Source organism: Numida meleagris, unplaced genomic scaffold, assembly GCF_002078875.1.
Source record: "Numida meleagris isolate 19003 breed g44 Domestic line unplaced genomic scaffold, NumMel1.0 unplaced_Scaffold119, whole genome shotgun sequence".
NCBI classification, from domain to species: Eukaryota; Metazoa; Chordata; class Aves; order Galliformes; family Numididae; genus Numida; species Numida meleagris.
In genome coordinates this window covers 1,503,436-1,520,880 of record NW_018362987.1, presented here as the reverse complement: position 1 = coordinate 1,520,880, position 17,445 = coordinate 1,503,436, and the positions used below count along the sequence as shown (strand labels likewise).

The 17,445-nt window shown below is 47.8% G+C and overlaps 1 protein-coding gene across 6 annotated transcripts in view; it reads left to right on the top strand.

The window, feature by feature from the left end:
• The first annotated feature begins 21 nt into the window (after positions 1 to 21).
• Positions 22 to 17,445, top strand: part of SGMS1 (sphingomyelin synthase 1) — an 80,190-nt gene continuing 62,766 nt past the window's right edge. For 3 of the 6 annotated variants that reach the window (XM_021381815.1, XM_021381808.1, XM_021381811.1), the window contains exon 1: positions 22 to 143. The gene's annotated coding sequence lies outside the window, so the exon portion shown is untranslated. The remainder of the gene's footprint in view (positions 144 to 17,445) is intronic. The other 3 variants (XM_021381817.1, XM_021381809.1, XM_021381816.1) reach the window with 2 other exon arrangements.

Sequence of the window (17,445 nt, the reverse complement as noted above, 5' to 3'; positions counted from 1 at the left end):
CCGCCCCGCCCGCCGCCGCCGCCGCCGCTCTGGACACGGAGCCGCCGCTGCCGCCGCCGCCGCCCAGGGGAGCCGCCAGGCAGGCGGCCGCCACGAGCCCGCCGTACCCCGCCGAGCCCCGGGGGCTCCGCGCCGCCCGCTCGGTGAGCAGCCACCGCGAGTAGAGGGCTGGCCGCCCCTCCCTCCTTCTGCGCCGGGCCAGGCGGCGGGGCCGGGCGCAGGCCAGGGTCTGCGGGGACGGGAACGCAGCCGCGGCCGCTCGAGGCGGGGCTGAGCGGCGCGGCGGGGACGGGCCCGGTGGGACGGGCCCGGTAGGACACGGCGACCCTCGGCCCCGGAGGGGCGTGAGGCGGCCGGGTGCTCGGGGCCGTGCGCTCTGGGCCCCTCAGCCCTGTGGGATCTGATCCCCTCGGCCTTAGGGGGTGAGATCTCCTCGGCCCTGTTGGGTTCGATCCCACACGGCTCTGTGGGGTGCGATCGCTTTCAGCCCTGTGGGACCTGATTTCTTTACCCTCGGAGGTGTGATCCCCCTCGGCGCTGTGGAGTGCTGTCCCCTCAGTACCGAGGGCTCCGGCTGCCCTGAGCCCCGTGGGGCCCTGTGAGGGGACGTGTGGGACCTGGGTGACACCAGTGTCTGTCACAGCTCGGTGACACTGGGAGGACGGAGGCTGAGAGCGGGGAGCAGCGGTGCTGGGGCTGGAGCTGTGGGCATGTTGCGATGGGGCAGGGCTGTGGTTGCCTTGCCCCGCTGGCGCTGTGACAGGTGGGTGCGCTGGTGCCTGGGGCTTTTGCTGTGTGATGTGTATGTGGCTGTCCTTCCACACTGCTGCTGCATGCCTGCTGGAGGCCCTGCTCCTGATCAAGGTTTCTAGTTTATTCTGTCCTGTGTGAAAACCTCATTACGGAAAGCCTCAGGGCCTCCTGCTGTCAGTGTGTGAGGTGTGGTGGGAAGAGCTGGAGACTGCTGGGGAGCAGGGCTCTGCCCGCTGACAGCCCCGTATCCACCCACCTTCTCATGGGGATCGCACTGGGAGTGGGCCCAGTTGGAGCAGCGCGCTGCTGGTTTGTTCCCTACAGCAGTTGGCTGGGTGCTGGAACAGCTGCAGCTTCGTGAAGAGTTTAGAGTTTGAAAAGGGAATGCAAGCAGCTCTGGGTGGTGGCAAGTGAGAGATAAATGCTAATCTTAAAATACTGATAAGAGAACCGCTCCTACCCAGAGAGATCATCTTGATTTTTCCAGGCTCCTGCATGTAGAATAGAATTAAATTTTGCCTGGGAGTCTTTAAACTGTGTTGTGACCTGTGTAACAACTGCAATTCCCAAAGCACTTGTCACTGTCTTTTTGGCTTTCCCATGTCAGTCCAGAGATAACAGGTCTCCCTGTGTGTAACTGGCCTCGAAGGAGAGCTTTGACATGTAGAAATGTAACAAATCGAAGTGCCCAGGTAAGTTTCAGGTGGGTATCTGTGAATACCACCTGACTGCTCAAGCCAGCAGGACCCATAGAAGCAGAGACCTCTCTGTAATGCCTCCTGTACGCCTGTGTTCCCTGTGTTGTTGCCTCCCTAACCGCTCCTCAAACTGCAGCAGGTGCTGCCTTCAGTTACAGGACTCACGCATGGCACAACAAAACTGACTGCAGTAGAGCTGAAGCCAAAGGAGCTCAGAATCTGACCCCTGACGATTTTTGGAGCATCAGAGTCCTGTGACCAGAGCTCCCACGTTACTGGTCATGTTGTCTGAAGGATTTGGCATTTTGCACCCAGGAAAGCAGCACACAGGTGTTGGCACGGGCTGGAGTCCTGTTTTGCAGGCTGGAAGCTGTGCAGGGTCATTCAGCTCAGTAATTGAAGTCTCTTTCCACCGCCAGACGGCTGGGGGAAATGCAAGAGAGAGCAAAGCACGAAACCTTGGGTTCTTGTGGTGCTTTCATCCCAAATATGTTTTATGGTTTTGACAAATCAGGTTTGATTTTGGTTGTTAAAGATAATATCCATCTTAAGGAACTCCCAGGTGTGACTAGTTTCCCTGTGCTGCATGTAGTTTGTTACTTTTTAAGCAAATAATCAAGTACCTCAAAAGCATCTCTCCTGACAGTAGGCTTTACTTGTGCCAGTGTGTGTAGTCAGAAAGCAGCAGGACTGCAGAGAACCTTGCAGCTGGGAAGGAGGGAACCCTGGTGTGCGGTGTGTGTGCTGCTTGCTCTCGAGCTGCCTGCAGAAGATGCCGGGCAGTAGGTCTGCAGGACACATCTCTGGCCACTGTGGCTTGAGGCACATTTTTAAGCTGCTGGTATCTTTTTCTGCCCAGTGCAGCCTACACCATCATTTCCTCAAGCTAAAAAGAGCACTGCATCGTGGAGCCATAGAAGTTTCCTCACTGGTCCATTAGTGGCTTAGCTCAGCTTCACCTGCACTTTATGCCATTACATGTCACTTGCAAATTTAATGCTGGGAGTGCTGAGATTTGTTCTAGTGGAATTGTGCTTGGATTTGTTAAAATGGCAGATTGAGACAATGAATTGCTTCGGTGGGAAAGTATTGAAACATTTGCAAACTGGCATTTGGGCAGATCATCAGGAGCCCTGAGCAGACAGCTCAGGTTTCGAGGGACTGTGTCCTCACGCAACTTCATTTGTTAATCACGATGTGGTGACAGCTGGCAAGATCCAGCAAGATGGAAGTCCTCGTGCTCAGCATCTTTGCAGGGTCATGGCTGACCCTAACTTAACCTTATATACTTATGTGAAAATGGCACAGAACATAGTGCTTTTCTGTTGTTCCAGGTTAAATTTACCACTCCTTCCGCTGTTATTCCAGGTGCTGATGCAGAAGGGTCAGCACCAGGGCTGGTGGGCTTTAAACTCTGCTGCGCTTTCTTCAGTTGTCTGATGTATGGTTTTATTTAATGCGTGAACACCTTTTGTCTGAGTGCTATGTGTAAAGTGTTTTCATAGAGGACAGTCTGCACAGAATTTAACTCTTTTATTTATTCTTAACCTTAGCAAAACAACCAAGGATTAAATGGAGAAACAACTCACACCACCTACAGGAGGCCCACCCCTGCACCTTTCCTAAGGCAGAATGCTAAAGTGCTACCCTTGGTTGGAAAGGTTTCACAACAGTGGTGTTTACTGGCTTCTCCTAGCAGCATAAACCCATGCCTCCCTAGGTAGAACAGTGCTTTTCAGAAGTTTTGCCTTGGACTGATTCCATACAATCTCTCGCTTCCACACTTTGACCTCCCGCCACGGAGCTGGTGTTTCCTACACTCTGCTGGTGTGAGCTCTCCTGCTGCTGTCAAGTGAAAATGTACTGTGCATCGACAAGCTGTGCTCAGCAGCTGAGCACCACGCCAGGGTGCCAAAGCCATGCTTGTATGCATGGGACAGGGTGCTGCATGCTAGGAGGCTTGGGTAGCTGCATAGGGCTGGCTTTGCATGCATGTGGGGCTGAGCTGCAGTTCCTTGAAATTACATGGGATGCTGAAGTTGGATGGTTGCAGCTGGGGTGCTGAACAAAGGCAGTGTGGGGGTAGCTGTGTGCCAGGCAGGAGGGAATACGAAGAAACTACAGCAGAGCGAGGATGGAGAGGAAGGGGTGGATGTGAGCGTGGGGAGTCCCCTGTGAAATGCCACAGTAGAATGTGGTGATCTGTGTCCTGCAGTGCCTGGGGGTTGCCAGCATGAATGTTTGGTTATACAGTGATACAACCATGCTGGGAGAGATTTTTATTTGCCATAAGCAATATTAGTAACAGCTTAGGATTTCTTATCTACTTGCTTTGAAACGGCACAAAAGCTGTATTTTGCAGTGATGAGCAATTATCTGCAAATTAAAAAAGACTCGTCAGATATTGCCTTTATTTTCCTGTGTGTATAATCTCCTATTTCAGTTTTTCTCCCTTTTGAAATGTAGATGGCTTATCAAAGGAGACTTTAGAAAGAGCCCAAAGCACATTTATCAGATGTGGATTATTTGCATTCTGATACTTTGTTCACCATTTATTGGAGAACGCTTGCAAGAAAATGTGTGTCTGCACTGAGAAGGCAGAGATCCGTACATCCTCATGTCCGCAGGCATAGGTAGTGTTACTGGGAGTGAATGCCGGCAGTGGCTGGTGTTTCCATGCGGGGCTTTGGAGGGCTCCAAGGCTGAGGGTCTTGCTGTAACAACCAGAAGTGCTCCATTCATCCTTGCACACTGTGTTGCTTGGCATCACTGTAGCAGCCTGCAGGGAATTTCCTTTGCTGTTTTGTTGAGTGCCCGCCAGTCTTTAAAACCGCTGTGTGCTTCTTCCCATTAGACCTGAGCTAATATCACAAAGTGCTCAGCATGTTAAGTGCAGGCTGTTTGGATTAACTTCGTAATCCCTCACGTGCTATAATTGCTTTAACACTGTCTGTTTGTAGCTGGACGCGAACAAAAATTCAAAACAACTATTCAAAAACATCTTTTGGCTTCATAGGTTGGGATTTCATTGTTGGCAGTCAGGGAATCTTGTTTCCATGCTCACAACAGTTTTTGGTCTTTTCATGTTAGTGCATCCTAAGAACTGTAGGACGTTGCTGTGATCCTCCAGGCAGTTCCACGTAACAGCTCCATGCTGACATTCAGCCTGTAAGATGTGCTGCTGTGCTACTGAGCTAATTACCTCTGTTTGCAGACTGGATAATAACCCTTCAGCCAGAAACCATGCAGGATGTGCAGCAGGGATAGCACTTGTCCTGTTGTCACTGAGCTGGGACTGCAGGGGAGCTGGGCGTGCTGATGTACATCCATAAACTCAGCTCATTCCTCAGAAGTAGCATCCCACATCCCATCTCGGCTGGTCTATCTTCTAGGAACGGTTTGGCACCACTAAAGCCAACTCTGGGAGCTCACAGAGCTATATATATTACATATATATGTGTCATGGTTTTATGATTTTCAGTTATTGGTATTCCACATCATAACATCATGTAGTGGATGTACCTAGTTCTCAGAAGAGAAGGACTACTACAGTCCCCACGGTACTTTGCTCCTTTGTTACCATTTTCCAGCCGGAGGGAAAAGATAGAAGCTCGCAGTATAAAAACTTGCAGATCACGAGACCTCGCCCCTTTTTCCGCCCATCTCTCGTCTTGGCAGCACCTCGCTCTCCAGCCGTCTTATCGTCGGTAGTAGAGTAAGGCCTACCTTGATTTTGGGACATTCTCTCTCTCTGTATTGGATTTATCAGCTTAAATTGTAATTATATTGTATTATAGTGTGTTGTTTTGCATTCCAATATCTTATTTAGTAAATTAGTTTGTTTCTCCTCAGATTGTTGCCGCTGTTCTTTGCTCTCAGGGCCATCTCCTTACCCTTTTCCCCTTTCCCCTTTTTCCCAGGATGTGGGCCCGTGGGTCCCCCGTCCCCTTCGTCACGGAATCGGGCCTAATGCCCGTAAACCGTTGACAATATGTATATTATATTTGTAAGTGAGGATGTCACAGTGACCGTTAGCAGACAAAACAGACCACTCTGCACCTGTTGGGTGGCCCTGAGCCAAGCCCCTCTCTGACTGGGATTGGTGTTCCATTGCTGTGAATGAGGTGTGCAGGATGAGGGCAGCACCGCTCCTCCAGTGGCAGACTGCAGGGAGCCCTCTGCAGAGCAGCACCCAGCTCACCGCAGAGACCTGCTGGGTGCTCGCACCCTGGGTGTGCTGGGTGTCCACAGCTTGAGCATTGATGTGCAAGAAGGAGAGAGGGGAGAGGAGTCCCATAATCAAACAATAGCCGCCTTTGCTGGGTCAGCATATCCATCCTTAATCACAGGCACAAAGACCTGCTGATGAGACCTCTGATGGCAGTAGAACCTGCAACTACTTTGGAACCTTTTGCAGCCACGCAGGCTGCTCAGTCTCTTTGTGTACCTCACTCTGGAAAGTTGTTGCTCAGCTGTTGGGCTGTTAGCAAGCATCCTGCAGGGCCATGAGCTGCCCTGCCTGTGGATGTGGTTGTCTGGTTTCCAGGGAATGTGGGAGGATGCTCAGCTCCTTATTCCTTTAGCAACCAAAACGCAACAGCTTGTGAAGCTGCGAGAGAGGTCCTTGCTAGCATGCAGGCACAGCTTTCCACCCCTGGTGCAGGAGAGGAGAGCTGGTGTGGCTGCTGGCTGGGAGAAGAGCATCCCCTCCCTGCAAAGGAGATGGTCCAGCAGAATTTGCAGTTCCTTGGCAGGCCAGCGGGCTTGTAGATGGAGGGGTGGAGCAGATTCCTGCTGCTGACCCTGAGGTGGGGTTGCTTTAGAGGCCTCTAGCTGGGGCTGGTGCTGCCGAAAAGCAGGCTGTTGCTAGATCCAAGGCCATCTGAGTTGTAAGATCTGTGGTAAAAGTGGCTTTTGTGGGAAGGTTGTTGTACTGCTGGTATTTCTGAGGAGCTGGTTCCTGCTGGTGCATACATTTACTTCTTACGTTGGGGACTGAAGGTGGCCAACTCCCAAAATACATCTTCCACTGCAGGTAGCAGTGATAGGACTAGAGGCAGTCACTGGACTGCTATACAGAAATGAGCAGAAACGGCCGTTTTCAAACATGTTTGTTTAGTGTGATTTTGATGTTTTATGGCACCAGGGCTCTTTTTGGAATTAGGTTAGCATTATCCCTTTGGAATAAGGCATTATGGAGGGAGTTCAGGGTCTGTGGTGTGTATGGGAGGTGCTTTCTGCTGGCAGTCATTGTCCTGAGCGTGAGGCTTCCCTGTGGCCCCAGTAGCCCTTACTCCCTTTGTAGAGTTTCCTGGTTCCTTTAAAGGATACAATGCTGTGTTCTGGTCAAATTTGTAAATACATTGCTGGAGCTCATTTTCCTTTCTCCTGCCAATTTAGTGCTTTTGCAGCTTTTCTTAGTCAGTTGGGAAAATCATTCCTAAATCATTAGAACTGGAAGAGGCTGTTCGGCATTTATTAACTTCATGGAAAACTTGAGTAACGATGCCTTACAGGAGATGGCCTCTGAATAAGGGCCATGGTGTGAATGCCAAAGTGATGTTTTCATTGTTGACAAACTTGTTTGGAAAGTGCTGTGAATCCCTCAGGTCTGTGCAGCACCAGCTCGGTCCTACAGCAATGTGTGTAAAAGGAGCGGACCACAGGCGGGAGGTCCTCCTTCCTCCTGCTCCACACCTCACCCCCTTGGGGAACTTCTGTCACAAGCCACAGCTTGGCAGCTGGATATGGCATCAGAGTTCTCCACAGCAGCTCTCAGAAGGACTAAGGGGTGCAGGCCTTGTCAAAATACAGAAATCATGGCAAAACTCTCTGGAGTGCAAAAGCATTGAGGTTGCATAGGAAACCCAGAGTGATGCTGGAGATAAGCAGGCTTATTAAAATATCTTATGCCCCAGCACCAGCTCCTCCTCTGAGGCAGCTTCTTGTACTCCACATAGCAAGTATGCATTGCAGGTGTTACTTGCACCTCTCTGCTATGACAAACTATTACAAAAGGGCTTTGCTAACTTTTGTATTCTCTTACCACGGATTTCCTTGCAGAGCACCACTCGGAAGTGACCTTCTCCAGCTGTCTTCTCCAAACCCAGCTTGTTTAATCCTACTGTTTCCATATTAAGCAAGAGGCAGCAGAGCAGTGCTTGATCTAGTCAGTGAGGCTGGTAGGTGCTCTTTGTGAGCACCTTGTGACTGCAGGAAGCCATGTGGGAAGGTGGCATCAGAGTGAGAGCGTAAATCTTGTGGCTGCGACTCTGGAATTGCTGAATGCAAGCAGAAGATGTAGCTCATGTGACTACGTGTGACATGGAAACATCTTGTTCTTGGGATTTTTCAAACCTGCTGGCAGCTGCTGTGCCTGTGCCATCCTTTCTTTACCTTCTGCTTCAGATCCGGAAAGTAAGATTGGTTATGCAAAGGAACGGGAAACATGGTAGCATGCCAAGTTTCAGCTCTCCTTTTCCTCACAGCAGCGTTCACAAGGTGGGGAGAGGTTTCTGGTCAGCAAAGTCTGGTAAGGTTGGAGCTGCTCACAAACTCAGCTGTGCTTCTCTGTGCCTGTGTTTAATTCAGCCTCCAAGTTAAAAAATAGGTTTTGAAGAAGATGCAAGGTCTGTACAGTTTCTCTGTGGGGAGTGTAACCTTTGTAAATCTCTGGAAGTGAAGGGTATACATTTTTCTGTCCTTTCATCTGCAGTGATGTGAAAAGCTAACGAAGTGGTATACCACTGATTTAAATCAGGGCCTGATAGGTGCCTGGCAGTGGTTTTTTGGTCTGTGGTGTATGGAGTGACTTCACTGGAGGAAACCAACACAAATGTGTTATGGGTTGATGTCCTTGTACAGGTTTTGGAGCTTGAGCAGAAGAATGTGAAGGGACAGGGAGCCTGAAGGTCAATTCTGAGCTGCATTCTCTGTCTGCTTTAGGATTGACGTGCAAATTCAGCAGTACCAGGCAGCTTTGCATATTGCTCTTTGTACTGACTCCAAAGGCTAAGGCCTCTATGTTTTTTACTTTGTCCCATTTTCAAAGTGTGCAGCAGCCCTGGTACTATTTGCATGCCTGTCTCTGTTTGGTTCAGAGTGAGGCTTTGCTCCAAGTGTGCTGTAAGGCAAGTCTCTAGAGATTAAACAAAAGCGATCTTTTTCTAAGATAGCAGGGCTGTGGTGAAACCTGGAGGTCCTGTTGGTGGAGGAAGCCTGCTTTCCTGACCCCAGCTGTTGGAGGTGGGGTCAGCCCTTCCTTTCTATTTTTGATTTTACTGACACCGTGCAAAATCTTGCATGATTTACTGCTTTTGGTTTTGTGCCTCAGGAAATACTGCAGATGGCTTTGCATGTTGCTTTTAAGCTGATTTGGTACTTAGTGTGTCTTGTGCTAACCAATTTTGTCCCTGCTGTAAGAAAAATAGACAGCAAAGTCTGGTTTTACTGTCATGTAGCGGTTGTGATTTGCTCTCGATATTGTGCCTTGTTAAATGCACTCTTTGGTGTTTTGGAGACTGAAATTATTCTGAGCTTTGGCCCAAGCTGAGTTTTCACATAAAATCTGTGGTTTGTTCTGCTTGTTAGTGCCAGAGGTCTCATCAGAGACCATCGTGGAGGGGACGCACTGAGCTGACCAAAGTTGATTCCAACCTACTTTCTTTGTTGCTTTCATTTTTTTGCATACTGAATTGTCTTGGTGTTACTTCTTGCAGTTTCTGTGCACCTGAGCTCTCTGACCACACAGAGTGAACTCCAGTTTGTGGGTGAGACCCAAACTGTGAGGATCCGTGCCTTAGTTACTACCTTGCAACAAAGGAAATGGCTTACTGCCGCGGATCTTCCCAGGGGCTTTGGAGCCGAACGCTACACGGTGCGGGGAAATATGACAATCTCAATATGAGTATGGAGGCTTCCGGTTTATTGCAGTACTTCACAGCATATACAGAAACAGTATTACACTTGGCAAACCACCATTGGTGGGGCTGCCCCCAGCCCTGACCCCTGATTGGCGATTACAACTTGTTGAACAGGCATAGCCGCACAGCAACCCACCCCCGCGCCCTACAGCTAACTCCCTGATTCTTTTGTCCTTGGGTCCTGCTTTACTTGATTATTTCTCCTTCCAAGGACCCTCCAGCCTTGCTGACTGTTTACCCAGTATTATTCCATAGCAATATACTCTGCACTACTTCCCTGCTCGTACAGTCGCTCGAGTGACCCACAGCCACCCTCATCCCGCAACAGCTTACCAAACTGCACAGTTTTCTGTGCATATGTTTTTGGCAGTGTCAAAACTTGCTATTTTATTGTTTTCATGCTCCATAGGATCTCCCAGCATTTTGTAACTTAAACATACTAAAGTTTATGGTATTGCCTTGCCGCAAACCTACATCTAGTGAAGTTAGCAGAAGAGCAGAAAAGCATTTCCATAACTTCCAGATCACTTTCTTAAGAGATGGACTTTATTCTTTTTATGTATAGTTACTTCTACATTTGCAGTGCAGTTTGAGATAAGCCCCTTGATGAATGAATCTGCTGACGGAAGCAGTGGGCCACTGCAAGTCAGCCTGTGGTTGGGAATTCCCTGGCACAGGCCAACAGCAAAACCACAGCCCGAGGAAACGTGCGCCTGGAGCTGTGGGACTGAGAGCCTGTGGAGCTCAGTAAGGACTGGGCGCAGAAAAGTGCCTTAGTCACCAGCTGCTGCTGAGACAGTGTGGTGGGGCTACTGCAGTTGTCGAGATCAGGAATCAAGTATGTGAAGGGCATGCCGTCTTTAAGTGAAAAGGGCTTTCATCTGGAAAAGGAGATACTTTGGTGCAGCTATTGAGCTGTAACATTTTAAATTGTCCTGTCTCCCAGTTCTGTAACTGAGGGTGATTGAGTTATGTTGAATTGAGTGTTCTGTTTGAAAGTCCTATCCTGTTGACTGTCATGATTTTGTCTCTGATGACTGATGTGCTTAATTCCTCATCTTAAGTAACGACTGAAATAACAAGCTAGGGGCAGATTTCTATTTTTAAGATAGTATGAACATTGTAAAACTTCAGTGCTAACAGATGATCTGCTGGTAGCTAGATTTCACTTTTGCAGTTAAATTGGGGGTCAGGCTGCAGGGAAGCTCCTTTTGTTTTATGTTATTCTGTTTTTCCAGAGATGCTTAATGCGGAAGATCCCATAAGTTTTGTCTTACTCTCAGCAGCAGAAAGGTTTTCCTACCTTGATCTGCTCCTAACAAAGGGAGCAGGAGTGCAGTGGCACCCTTTGAATGTCTTTTGCTTCTCTCTTCTTGCTGTAACAAATTTTTTTTTTTAATTCTCCATTATTATTTTTATGCTTCACTTTTGGTTTGCTGTAATTTTGTTTTTGCAAGATATATTTTACAGCTAGGAAGCCTCAAGGAACAAACTTTCTAGCAGTATCTGTAGGAGTTGCATCTCTTCACTGTGCAAATGCTGAAATCTAAATCTTGCTTTCATATCTCTTGGAGCTAAAATATTTTTGGATAAACAAAGCATTTCACATTCTGTATGAAGTACTTGCAGGCTGCCCCCTCCTGGAATGCAGCCATCAGGAACGCTGCAGGCGAACAAGGAACCCTGGCATAGCTGAGGGCTGGGAGTGGGCTGCTTGGGGCAATGTGTCAGATGCAAATGTCCATTTTGATCAGAGTACTACAACCCAAGCCATTTTTTAATGTGAAAAACTACTGTTTTCTGTAACCAGCTTTATTTTTGCATGAAATGGCTGACAGTAATTTTTTATCCCCCAAATTGTCACCAAGTATTGCTGCACAGCAACTAGGCGCAGTTAAGCCTCATGATGTATTTCTGCAATGTGCTTGAGGAATGCTGTCTTGACAGCGTGATCAGGTTCGGCTCTAGAAAAATGGACCAGGAGTAGTGGCAACAATGTTGTTGGGAAGGGATCTGGTGAGTATAGTTTTGCAGTGGGTTCTTGGAGACATGGGTGTGCGGTCATTAGAATCAGTCGTGCTGCCACTTGTGGTGCTTGGGAATCTTAGTGCTGCATCTTTGGAATGGTGGAGGAACCTGTTTCTGTATAACTTTTCTTGTTGAGGAAACTCACATTTCTGGTATTTGCTGTTTTGTGGGAAGAAAGGTGTTTTCAGGCCTCTCCCATGTGTTATTACAGAGTGTTCTCAACCTGTGGATTTTAACCTGGCTTCTGTTTGTGGGAGATCTGAGGGAAGAAAACCAACACCTTGTGATAACTAAAAAATTAGGTAGTGGTGTGAACATACCTACTTGAATCTGTAAGTAGCCTGGAAACCAGAAATGGGGATTTCTTTCCACCCATCTGCGTGGGAGATGGGAAGCAGCAGAGACTAGAATCCCAAGCTGCGCACAGTGGCACATAGGCTCCCCACTGACGCTGTGATGGATGTGTTGGACCCTTTGCCAGATAGTGTTGTGGACAGTTTAAATGGAATCAAGGGGAGCTGAACAAATATTTGGATAAGATAGTCCCGGAGGGTTCTAAATACAGACTCAGGCAACTCCTGTGGCTGAAAATAGTCAGAGGCTCAGACAGAGACAGGGTGCATGGCGCAGCTGTTCTTATGCTTTGGTTGGGCTGTGCAGCAGAACAGTTGTGAACTTGTTTTGTTGCATGGGGATGGCAGGAAAATAAAAGCACTGAAGCTTGTGGTGACTGGATTCAGGGGTAATAATAGAAGTGAATGCCAAACTTAGTGCCTCATGGGAGCACCAAAGGGAATCTCTGCAAAAAGTACTCCCAGATATCACACATATTGGTTTCAGCCTGGAGGAACTGTGAGAGCAATACTTGGTGATTTTGCTAAGCTGGAGATCTCTCAGATGGGAACAGCTCAGGAGGAAGAGGCCATAGATCTACCTGGATGTTGGCAGCTTCCAGTTTTCCATTTTACAGCCTTTGTTTGGTGAAGCTTCCTTGGGCAGCGAGGTGGATCAAAAAGGAGGCTGAAATGGGGTGGTTGCTCAAGCACTGTGTACGTGGCAATATTAGCTGTTCTGTACCATCACAATTGTCCTGTAAATCTGCTCTGTAGAAAAGGCCCATGTACAAAATATTGAAGAATATTTTAAGAGCGAATGTTTTTATCTTTAAGCCAAGAAGTCTCCTTTATAAATTTCATATAAGTGTTGCTAACAACGCATTTTTGTGTACTCAGAAGATCTTTAGCTGCTGCAGTAACTTAGGGAAGGCTGCTTGGAAGCATTTTTGGTATATTTGCCAGATATGTGGAGAATGCTGCTGGGTTTTTTTTGTTTTGTTTTTTTTTTTGTTTTTAATTTATTTCCAAAAAACTCACCAGCACATCTGCTGTCCTGTTAAGTGTGCCCTGGCCTCTCTGCTCAGCAAAACCATTGGCATCCACTAGTACTTCTGGAACGGAATGCACTGAGCGCAGCGCACCCTGTGTCCTTACCGGGTAGCTGACAAAGGAGGCATTCAGTCACCAGTGGAGGATCGTGTTCCCAAAAGCGAATCTGAACTAGCATTTTTAACCCTGCTAGAGCTGAAAACCAGCCCAACAGATCTGGTTTTGTGCTGCGCTTGTTTCTTTTAACCTCCCCAGGTTGCACAGTCTGTAACTGAGCTCATCACAAAACCAGCCCCAAGAAGTAATTAGTAGGTGGTGTCATGAAGTCTGGTAGAAACACTGAGGCCTTCTGTTTGGAGGGGAAACTGATGCCTTGCTGCTCTGTATCAATTCTTCATTTTAAGGCGGCAAAGATGGGACATGTTGAAGGGTCTGTTGTTTTCAGACATGTGGGAAACAGAAAGAGCTAAGTTTAAAGCGAGGAGGTTTGTTTCTGGGTCAGCTTTATGTCACACCCAAAAGCATTCCTGTCATAAGCTTAGTATAAATTCTGATGCATGATGTTGCTTTTCAGTGGAGGTGAACCATTTCTGTCTCCGTCCCCTTAGCCCCGTGTGGCCCATGCTTGGTGTGGAGTCCTCAGCTTGCAACCAGTCTTCCTCCAGCTCCTAGCAGGCCAAAACAAGTACAGACCCATGGAAAATGATCCAAATGAGATGTCAATCACAGGTTCGGTGAGTAGAAATAAGCAGTGTTGTTCAAAGTGGTCGTCACTACTGACAGAAGATGGGAAACTCCAGTCTTGTTACCACACATTCCAAGAGCAGCAGCTTCCTTGTTGCTAAAAGCTTTGCCTGGTAAGCACACACTGCATGTCACTCAAAAGGTCATGGAATGAAACAAAGGCCTGTAATTTCCAGGTTTTTTGGGAAGAGGTTTGTTATCTTTTTACATAGGTTTCCTGATAGCAAGTTGAGGGAACCCTTGATGGGTTTGCCAGTATTCAAGGCATGTACATTTTGGAAGCTTGTTTAGCAGCAGACAGTGAATGTTCAGAAAGCTGTTATCATAGAATCATAGAATGGTTTGGGTTGGAAGGGACCTTTAAGATCAGCTAGTTCCAACCCCCCTGCAATAGGCAGGGACACCTCCCTCTACACCAGGTTGCTCAAAGCCCCATCCAGCCGGGCCTTGAATGCTTCCAGGGAGGAGGCATCCACAACCTCGCTGGGCAAACTGTTCCAGTGTCTCACCACTCTCACAGTAAAGAATTTCTTCCTAATATCTCATCTAAATCTACCCTCTTCCACTTTAAAAACATTTCTCCTTATCCTGTCGCTACACGCCCTTATAAAAAGTCCCTCCCCAGCTTTCCTCTAGGTGCCTTTCAGGTACTGGAAGGCCTCTATAAGGTCTCCTCAGAGCCTTCTCTTCTCCAGGCTGAAGAGCCCCAGCTCTCTCAGCCTGTCAGCAGCGTGTCACCCTGTTACAGCAGTGTACCTTGAGATGAGCATCAAAGCTGAGACTTTTCCAAATATTGATTCAGAAAATATGATCTGTCTAAATAATGAGACCTTGCGTTTCTGTAACATGCGGTAATTATCTAGGTAGGTCCACTCTGAATAAAACACTGAATATACTGAAAATTACCAGACTGAGTTAGTTAAGATGTTCTCTCTTTTTTTTTCCTAATGTTTTCCAGTGTAGTAATAACTTACTTTATTGTAATTAACTATTGTTAGTTTCATTGAGGGAGGAATGGTGATGCTGGAAACAGTGGAAGAGACCAACCGTCTCATGTGAACGCGATTATTGTTTCTTGTATACTTCTGGTTTAGTCTTGTACATTGTGACCGAAAAGTAAATCCAGGCAGTGGTCAAAGGGCGTTTGGGGTTAGTTCTCACTGGAAGCTGACTTCCCTTCCTGTGACTTCTCTGTCTGCTGTAGTTCAGTAAGGGACTTCAACATTTTGGCCTCTTAACTAGTGTTGACACTTCTAAAAGCCATGCTTTGTCTTTCTTGCAGCATAAATGTAATCAAGATGAGGTGGTGTGCTGTGTTTGCTGGCATTATACAGGCTGGAGCACTGTATAACATAGTTATACAGTATTCTCACAGCGCAGATGTCTGAGCTGTGAGAATGAGACCAGTTGTGTCCTTCCACAGAAGCGCAGAACCATTTAATAGTGATGGAAGTGCTTCCTGCAAGCAGCAGCATCTGTTTTGTCTGGTCTCTTCAGGGTCTCAGGTGCTAGAAGAGCTAAGCACAGGTAATCCTGTGAACAAATATTGCTACTTCACAGGACTGTGTTGCCATCAGTCATAACACTAACAGCTTTCTTGGGGCTTTGGGAAGTTAGGGCTCTTCTTTGCAGCATGTCAACTGTTGTGCTAAGTTCTTCCCATGCAAAAAAGGTGAAGGGGACGTAACACTTCACTGAGCAGTGATTAAAAATCCAGTGTGTGGCAGTGGGCAATTGCCTCTAAAGCTTCCTATAATGGAAATAGGAGCCAAAATATTTTGTCTTTTGCAAACAAAGTCAAAAGAGTAAATTGGATGTAAGCCTAAAATATAGCAGCAAGATGCCTTTTCCAAGGAGCAGTTGGCAGACAGTTAATCCAGCTTCTGCAGACATTCCTGTTCTTGCAGTTTGTGCTGGAGAAGGGTGTAGGAACAGCCCACTCGCGCTCTGTATGTAGCGCTGCTGCTTGCGCATACTTGATGGGTAGGAAGAGGAGAATCCCTGTCTCCACAGCTTTGTGTCTGTGCCTTGCAGATACAGGACAAGGAGGAATGTTGAATTCTGTGGCTTGGAGAATGGCCGTTGGTACTTAGTTACGGACTCATGCTCTCTGAAATTGTTTCGACTGTTGGTTCACTTGCAGTTCTGCATAGTTGATGATGGTGGTAGCATTCACCTGAAAAACATCTGAATGTTAATGGAAGGGATTGCATACTCTTTCTGGAAGTCCTGCAGGTTCTGCAAGCTGCAGTCTTATTTAAATGCAGTAGATACAGGTGCAGGTTTAGCCCTGAGCCTGCCTGGAGCGTGAAGTGAGTGTGCATGCACATACCTGCTGCTGCAGTGCATTGGGTCAGACGATGTGAAACGGTGCATATAAAGTAAATGAGCTCCATGGGGTGTTTGAGTGCCATGAAAACAACGGTATTTCTTCTCCACCTTCAGAAATGAGTAGCACCAAAACAATCAGAAATGCCTCCTAGCTGATTATTTTTGCATTGCTGCAGATATTAAAACCAAGTGGTATCACGGAGCTGAATGCTGTCATCCCACATGCTGAAATAGAAGTGGGCTTCCCTCATGCCATTGCAGCTTGCTTTTGCTTAGCAACTCCAGAAGTGAGCTGCTTCCATGGAGAGGCTGGAGCATGCCTCTGGGGAGCCAGGTGTAGGGTTTGGCACCCATGGCCCCATGGCACAGAAGCCGTTTCTGCTCTCAGAGGGGTAGGAGATGGAGGAGCTTGGGGAGCCAGCCTGGTGAGTTAGGTAAGGGAGGCCTTTATTTCTGAAAAGCATACAGTGTGTAATACATTGAATCATAGAATCACCAAGGTTGGGAAAGACCTCCAATATCAAGGATCAGGTTACTCAAAAAGCACTGTGTGGCTGTGTGTGTGCCACAAGCAGGCAGAATGAGCTTCATCAAAGCTTGCCACAGCTCTATCACCAGTGCAACTTCAGTGGTGAAAGGAATTCAGCATTGCTGTGAATCACTCCTGCTTTCCGGTATGCAGCTGGTTCTCAAATAATTGGGTTTATGGTCTGTTGTAAGGACCAGTCCTTTTTGAAGGAGCAGGCAAACTGTGCTGGGAGCCTTGTGCCTGGGTGCAGACAGTGTTACATCAGCTGGCAAGTGGTTTTCAAACTTTGTGAAGCTTGGCAGGTGAACATGCGGGCAGGGAGTACAGTGTGCTTGGGAGGGTCCCTGCTGCCAGGAGATAAGGCTCAGTGACCTGTGGAAATGGGGCTGGCCTTACTGGAGATGTGTGGGTGGTGCTTGGGCATGCTGGGTCAGCATGCATCCGATGGCGTGCTGCCATTGTCTCCAAAGTGCTTCCATGAAACAATCCAGAAAATGAGACTGGAACATCATGTGCAATCCAAATATGGATTTCCAAGCAATCCTAGAGTCAAACCGGGCAGGAATCACTGCTTGCTTTCTGCTCGAGGGTGGTTTGTATTCAGTTCTGCTTCAGCAGGTGGTATGGAATTTTTCCCCACTAAGTGTTTGTATGGAAGTGTCTGAGCAGCAGCTCTCTAACGAATGTGAGGGGAGCAGGGCCATCTGTTTCTCCTTATCTGCACACTGTACTGAGCTGGCCCTGCCCTCCTGCTTCTTGGCAAGTGGCAGAGCTCCAGTCTCCCCATTCTGGTCTCCCTCTGAAAATGCAGGGCTGGATGACGAGTGAGTTCCTTCCAGTTCTGTCTGCTGCTGCCAGCCCTACCGTTGGCTTGTACACAGCTTGATAAGAGCCAAGCAATTAAGGGACTGGGAAAAAGCCTGTTGCCACTGTGCCACCCTTGGAGGATTCTGGTCAAGCATATTTTGGTTTTACATTTTGTCTTTGCTTTGGTGTGCTTTTCCCTCTTGTAAGTGGACTTGGTTAGCTTGAAGACCACTTCAGAAGGCTTTCAG